Consider the following 7,320-nt stretch of genomic DNA (forward strand, 5'->3'; position numbering starts at 1 on the left):
AGGGTTAAGTGACTTGCCCAAGGTCACATAGCTAGTATGTGTCTAAGGCTGGATTTGAATTTAGGTCCTCCTGACTCCAGGCCCAATACTCTGTCCACTGTGCCACCTAGCTGCCTCAAGGAGAAAAAGAGGACTCTGAAGGTATTTACCTTCACTTTAGAGAAGGAATTAGGCATGTGATTTCATTGGTAAAAGAATCTACTGGTGAGAAACTTTCTCTACCAATACAGGTCAACACCTTCTCTTAACTTTCTGGCCTTAGAGATTTGCTCTACTCAGAATTACACAGCTAGTATGAACCAGCAGAGCTTGAAGTCAAGCCTTCCCAGTTTTGAGGCCAACTCTCTATCCATTATGACACAATGCCTCTTACCTTCATCTTACAATAGGTAAATGGATTCTTGACAATCTTCATGGTCTGGTGTGAGAATCTATTGGATTAGGTGCCATGACACCAAACCATGAGAAGCAGGATGGAGTTGGAAAACGAAAAATACTTTAATATCATGTTTCCAGTCTCTCACTTCCCCTAACACCCCAGTAACCAGGACCAAAAGGTCAAGTCCAGACTTGGGTAGATGAGGATGAGGAGCATCCCCTATGCTTAATATACTGCTTACTATGAAGTAAGTGCTTAATAAACACTCGTTGGCTTGACTTGATCTGTGTTTGGTGTAGATAGAAGAGCATGATAGAATGCTTTGTGATGTGGGGAGGTGGATAGAAAACTTGGCTTGAAATCATGAAGACCTGAGTTTAAATCTGGTACCAGATGCTTACTAGCAATACAACCTTGGGCAAAGCATTTTTCTTTCTCAGCCTCATTTGTAAAATGGGCATAGTAATAACAGCACCTAACTTGCAGAGGTAACATATGCAAAATAATTTTCAAACTTTAAAGTGTTACATAAATGCTAACTATTTTTAGTTATTATCATTCAGATGTAGGTGTACCAGATGGCCTACAGGGGTGGGGAACCTGTACCCTCAAGGCTCCATGTGGCCCTCTAGGTCCTCAAGTGCTGCCCTTTGACCAAATCCACACTTCACAGAACATGAATCATTTTGTTCTGTGAAGTTTGGCTTCAGTCAAAGGGCCACATTTGAAGACTTACAGGGCCTCGTGGAACCTCGAGGTCACAGGTTCCCCACTCCTTCAGGCCTGTGAAGATCCTTCAACTATGTTCATACACCTTTGAAAAGTCTATGATGTACATAAGTAGCACTGGTGATACAATGTCAAAAGTTAAACAGTTGCTAGCCCCCAGGAATTCATATCCTGCTCTGGGGGTCCAACGTGTTCACAAGTAAGTGAATACAAAATAGTTTCAAGAGGAAGAGAGCACTAAACAATTAGGAAGAAATCAGAAAAGGTCCCATATAGGAGATGGGAGCATATTCTAGATATGGGTTATCACTTACACAAAGTCACATAGATGGAACATTGAGTCACAAGCAGAAAATCAGTAGCAATTTGACAGAAATAGAGAGTAGGTGATGGGGAGTAATATGAAATGAGATTGCAAATGTGGTGGGAGCCTGATTGTGAAGAAATTTTAATGACTGACTGAGAACTTTTAAAATATTATCCTGTGGGTAATAGGAAATCTATTTCATTAAAATCACTAAAAATCACTAAAGATTTGTCAGTAGAAAAGTGACATAATCAGAAGTGTATTTCAGGAATACAAATTTGAAAAACACCAAAGAGCATAGAAATAGGTAGAGTTTTCCTTAAAATGATAAGTAGTATCTATCTAAAACAATCAGCAAGCATCTGTAATGAGGATAAGCTAGAAGGCTTCCCAATAAGATCAAGGGTAAAGGATGCCTATTACCACCATTGTCATTCAGTATTGTACTAGAAATGTTAATTTTAGCAATAATAAGAAAAAGAAATTGAAGGAATTAGAATAGGTAATGAGGAAACGAAACTATCATTCTTTGTAGATGATATGATGGTATATTTAGAGAACTTAGAGAATCAACTGGAAAACAACTTGAAATAATTAACAACTTTAGCAAAGTTGCAGGACATAAAATGAACTTACATAAATCATCAGCATTTCTATTACCAAAAAACCCAACAGCAAGAGATAGAAGGAGAAATTCCATTTAAAATAACTGTAGACAATTTGAAATACTTGAGAGTTTACCTGCCAAGACAAACACAAGAACTATATGAACACGATTACAAAATACTTTTCACACAAATAAAGTCAAATCTAAACAAGTGGGAAAATATCAATTGATCATGAGTAGTCTGAACTAACATAATAAAAATGACAATTCTACCTAAATCAATTTGCTTATTCAGTGCCATGCAAATCAAATTACCAAAAACTATTTTGTTGAACTAAAAGACAGTAATAAAATGCATCTGGAAGAAAAAAAAGGTCAAGAATATCAGGGAATTATAAAAAAAATGTGAAGGAAGGTGGCTATCTCAAAGTGTATTACAAAGTGGTAATTATCAAAACAATCTAGAACTGGCTAAGAAATAAAGTGGTGGATCAGTGGGATAGATTAGGTACACAGTAGTAAATGACCATACTAGTCTAGTATTTGATAAACCCAAAGACTCATGCATTTGAGGAGAACTCAATCTTTGACAAAAACTGCAGGCAAAACTGGAAAACAGTGTAGCAAAAACTAGGTATAGACCAACATTTTACACCATATACCAAAATAAGGTCAAACTGAGTACAAGATTTAGACTTAAAAGGTGTTACCATAAACCAATTAGGAGAGCAAGGAATAGTTTACCTGTCAGATCTCTGGAGAAGGAAATATTTTATAATAAAACAAGAGATAGAGAGCACTATGAGATGAAAGTAGATAATTTTGATTATGTTAAATTTAAGAAATGCTTGAACAAACAAAACCAAATGCAACCAAGATTAAAAGGAAAGCAGAAAGTTGGGGAAAATTTTTTTTTTACATAAAGCATCTCTAATAAAAGTCTCATTTCCCAAATATACAGAGAACTGAGTCAAATTTATAAGGATATAAGTCATTCCCCAATTGATAGATGGTCAAAGGATATGAATAGTCAGTTTTAAGAAGAATAAATCAAAGCTATCTATAATAATGTGTGGGAAAAAAGCTCTAAATCACTATTGATTAGAGAAATGTAAATTTAAACAACTCTGAGGTACTTCCTCATACCTATCAGATTGGCTAATAAGACAGAAAAGGAAAATGATAAATGTTGGAGGGGATGTAGGAAAATTGGGACACCAATGCACTGTTGGTAGAATGGTGAGTTGATCTAACCATTCTGGAGAGCAATTTGGAACTATGCCCAAAGGACTATAAAACTGTGCTTACCTTTGAACCAGCAATACCACTACTAGGACTGAAACCTAAAGAGATCCAAAAAAAAAGGGAGAAAGGATTTACTTGTACAAAAATATTTATAGCAGTTTTTTTTGTAGAGATAAAGAATTGGAAATAGAGGGGATTTCCATCAATTAGGGAATGGCTGAACAAGATGTGGTAAATGTTTGCAATGGAATACTATTGTGCTATAAGAACAGGATGCTTTCAGAAAAACCAGGATTTATATGAACAGATGCAGAGTAAAATGAGTAGAACCAGGAGAATACACTGCATACAGTAACAGCAATATTGTGTCATGATCAATTGTGAATGACTTAGTTATTCTCAGTAATACAGTGATCCTGGACAATTACAGAGGATTCATGATGAAAAATGCTATCCACAACCAGAGAAAGAATTGATGGAGTCTGAATGCCAATCAAAACATACTATTTTTCATTTTCTCTATTTTTTGTGGCTTTTTTGATCTGTATTTTCTTTCACAACACATCTCATATGGAAATATATTTTGCATGATTGTGCATGTATAACCTATATCAAATTGCTTACTATTTCAGAGAAGGGAAAGGAGAGGGATAGAGGAAGAGAATTTGTAACTTAAAATTAAAAAAATGTTAAATTGTTTTTACACATAATTGGGAAAATAAAATGTTACTTAAAAAAGGAATGTTAATTTGGCAGCTGTGTGGAAGATGGATTGGAAAGAGAGAGGAGCAGTGACACTAATCAGATGAGTATCAGTTGTTGTTGTTATATCCTAGTTTTATTAGCTCAAAATTTTTTAACATTCATTTTATTAATCTCTTTTTTGATTTTTAGAATTTCTATTTGGTATTTAATTGGGGATTTAAAATTATTTTCTAGTTTTTTTTTAGTTGTATGCCCATTTTATTTATCTACTCTTTCTCTTTTTTGTTGATGTAAGCTCTCAGAAATATAAATATTTCCATAAGTACTGCTTTGGCTGCATCCCAAAAATTTTGGTGTGCTTTTCATTGATGAAGTTATTGTTTCTATGATTTGTTCTTTGACTTATTCTTTAGGATGACATTATTTAGTTTCCAATTAATTTTAATCTATGCTTCTAAGACCCTTTATTGAACGTGATTTTTATTGTATTATGGTCTGAAAAGGGTGCTTTTAATATTAATGCTTATCTGCATTTATTTGTAGGGTTTTTATGCCCTAAAAAATACACGGTCAGTTTTGTGAAGGTGTCATGTACAGTTGGAAAAAGGTATAATCCTTTTTGTTCTCATTCAATTTTCTTCAAATGTTTATCATATCTAACTTTTCTAAAATTCTATTCGTCTCCTTAACTTCTTTCTTACATATTTTTGGGTTAGATTTATCTAGGTTTGAGAGGAGGTAAATCAAAGTACAACTTTACTATCTATTTCTTCTTGTAACACTTTTCCACCAAAAATTTGGATATTATGCCATTTGGTGTGTATTTATTAAATATTAATTCATTGTCTATATTGTCTTTTAAAAAAATGTAGCTTCCCTGACTTACTCCTTTAATTAGGTCTATTTTTGCTTTTGCTTTGTCTGAGATTGTGATGGCTACTCCTATCTTTACTACAGTTGAAGCATAATAAATTCTGCTCCAAATGCTCATTTGAACTCTGTGTGTGTGTGTGTGTGTGTGTTTCTATTTCAAATGTGGCTCTTGTAAATAACATATTATTGTATTCTTGTTTCTAATCCATTCTGCTAACCTCTTCCATTTTTGTCCAATTTCTTCCCATTCAGATTCACAGTGATGATGGGTAACTGTGTATTTCCTTCCATCCTATTCTATTACCTCTCTCTCTCTCTCTTTCTCTCTATTTACCATGTCCTTCCTCAAAAGTGTGTTTTGCTTCTGACCACTGCCTCCCTTAATCTATTCACCCCCTTTTTACATCCTCCTTTTTCTTATCCCCCTCCCTTCTTCTCTGCTGTGTATGATGAATTTCTATACTCAACTATTTGTGTAAATATATTTTTAACTCTTTGAATCAGTTCAGATGAATGTGAAGTTCAAGAGTTGTCTGTTCCACCACATTTTCACCTCCATTGTAAAAACTCTTCAGTGCATGCCTCTTTTATGTGAAATAACTTTCACCATTATTCCTCTCCCTTCCTTCTTCTCCCAATGCACCCCTCTTTTTCACTTTTCTATTTTTCTTTTGAGATCATCCCAACATAATCGACTCAGATCTATGCCTTCTAAATAGATCCCTTCCAACTGACTTAATGATGATAAAGCTTTTAGGAGTTACATACATCACCTTCCTATTTGGTGATGTAAATGGCTTAACCTTATTAAGTTCCTTATGATTCCTCATTCATGTTTACCTTTTTATGTTTTTCTTTAGTCTTGTATTTGAATGCCAAATTTTCTATTCATCTCTGGTCTTTTCATCAGGAACATTTGAAAGTCCTCTATTTTATTAAATATTCATTTTTCCTCTGCAAAATTATATTTAGTTTTGCTGGGAAGGTTATTCTTGATTATAATCCTAGCTTCTTTGCCATCCAGAACATTATATTCCAAGTTCTCCATTCCTTTATATTGGTAACTATTAAATCTTGTGTGATCCTAACTGTGGCTCCCTGGTATTTGAATTGTTTCTTTCTGGCTGCTTTCAGTAATTTCTCCTGGACTTGAGAGCTCTGAAATTTAGCTTCAATATTTCTGGGAGTTTTCATTTGGGATGTCTTTCAGGAGGTGACTGTTGGATTCTTTCAATTTCTACTTAGTTCTCTGGTTCTATGATATATGGGCAATTTTCCTTTATAATTTCTTGAAATATGATTTCTGGGCCATTTTTTTGATCACAGCTTTTATGTAGTCTGATAATTCTTAAATTATCTCTCTTCAATCAGTTTTCTTGGTCAATGTTTTTCCTAATGAGGTATTTCACAGTTTCTTTTATTTTTTCAGTCTTTTTTAAAAAAAAATTCTTTTTGTCTCACAGAGTCATTAAGTTCCACTAGGCCATTTCTAGTTGTTAAGGAATTATTTTCTTCAGTGGGATTTTGTACCTCCTTTACCACTTGCTCAATTCTGAATTTTTAAGGAGTTATTTCTTTAGAATGTTTCTGTACTTCTTTTACTACTTGGCCACTTCTGATTTTTTAAAAGCATTCATTTCCACAAGATTTTGAGTTCCAAACTTTCTTCCCATCTCACCCCTCCCCCAACTCCACGATGGCATGCATTCTGAATACCTCTCCCTAATCTACCCCCTCTTCTATCACTACTGACCCCTTCTCTTATCCCTTTCCCCTTCTATTTTCCTGCAGGGTAGGATAGAATTCTATACTCCATTCCTGGCATATATTGTTTCCCGGTTGCATGTAAAAACAATTTTTAACATTTGTTTTTAAAGTTTTGGGTTCCAAATTCTCTCCCTTCCTCCCTCCCCACCCACCTTCATTGAGATGGCAAGCAACTCAATACAGGTTATACATGTGTAGTCATGCAAAACACTTCCATAGTAGTCATGTTGTGAAAAACTAACTATATTCCCCTTCATCCAACCCACTCCCCCATTTATTCTATTTTCTCTTTTGACCCTGTCCTTCCTCAGAAGTGTTTACTTCTGATTACTCCTCCCCCAATCTGCCCTCCCTCCTATCATTCCCCCTCTCTTATCCCTTTCCCCCTTATTTTCCTGTAGGGTAAGATAGTTTTCCATACCCAATTGAGTGTTTATGTTATTGCCTCCTTAAGCCAAATCCAATGAGAATAAGATTCACTTATTCCCTCTCCCCTTCCCCCACTTCCCTTTCACTGTAAAATTTTTTTCTTGTCTGTTTTATGTGAGATAATTTACCCCATTCTACTTCTCCCTTTCTCTTTCTCCCAGTATAATCCTCTCTCACCCCTTAATTTTGTTTTTTAGATATCATCCCTTCATCTTCAACTCACCCTGTGCCCTCTATCTATCTATCTATCTATCTATCTATCTATCTATCTATCTATCT

The sequence above is a fragment of the Vombatus ursinus genome, unplaced genomic scaffold (genome assembly GCF_900497805.2).
Source record: "Vombatus ursinus unplaced genomic scaffold, bare-nosed wombat genome assembly UNPS02014801.1, whole genome shotgun sequence".
Lineage (NCBI taxonomy): Eukaryota > Metazoa > Chordata > Mammalia > Diprotodontia > Vombatidae > Vombatus > Vombatus ursinus.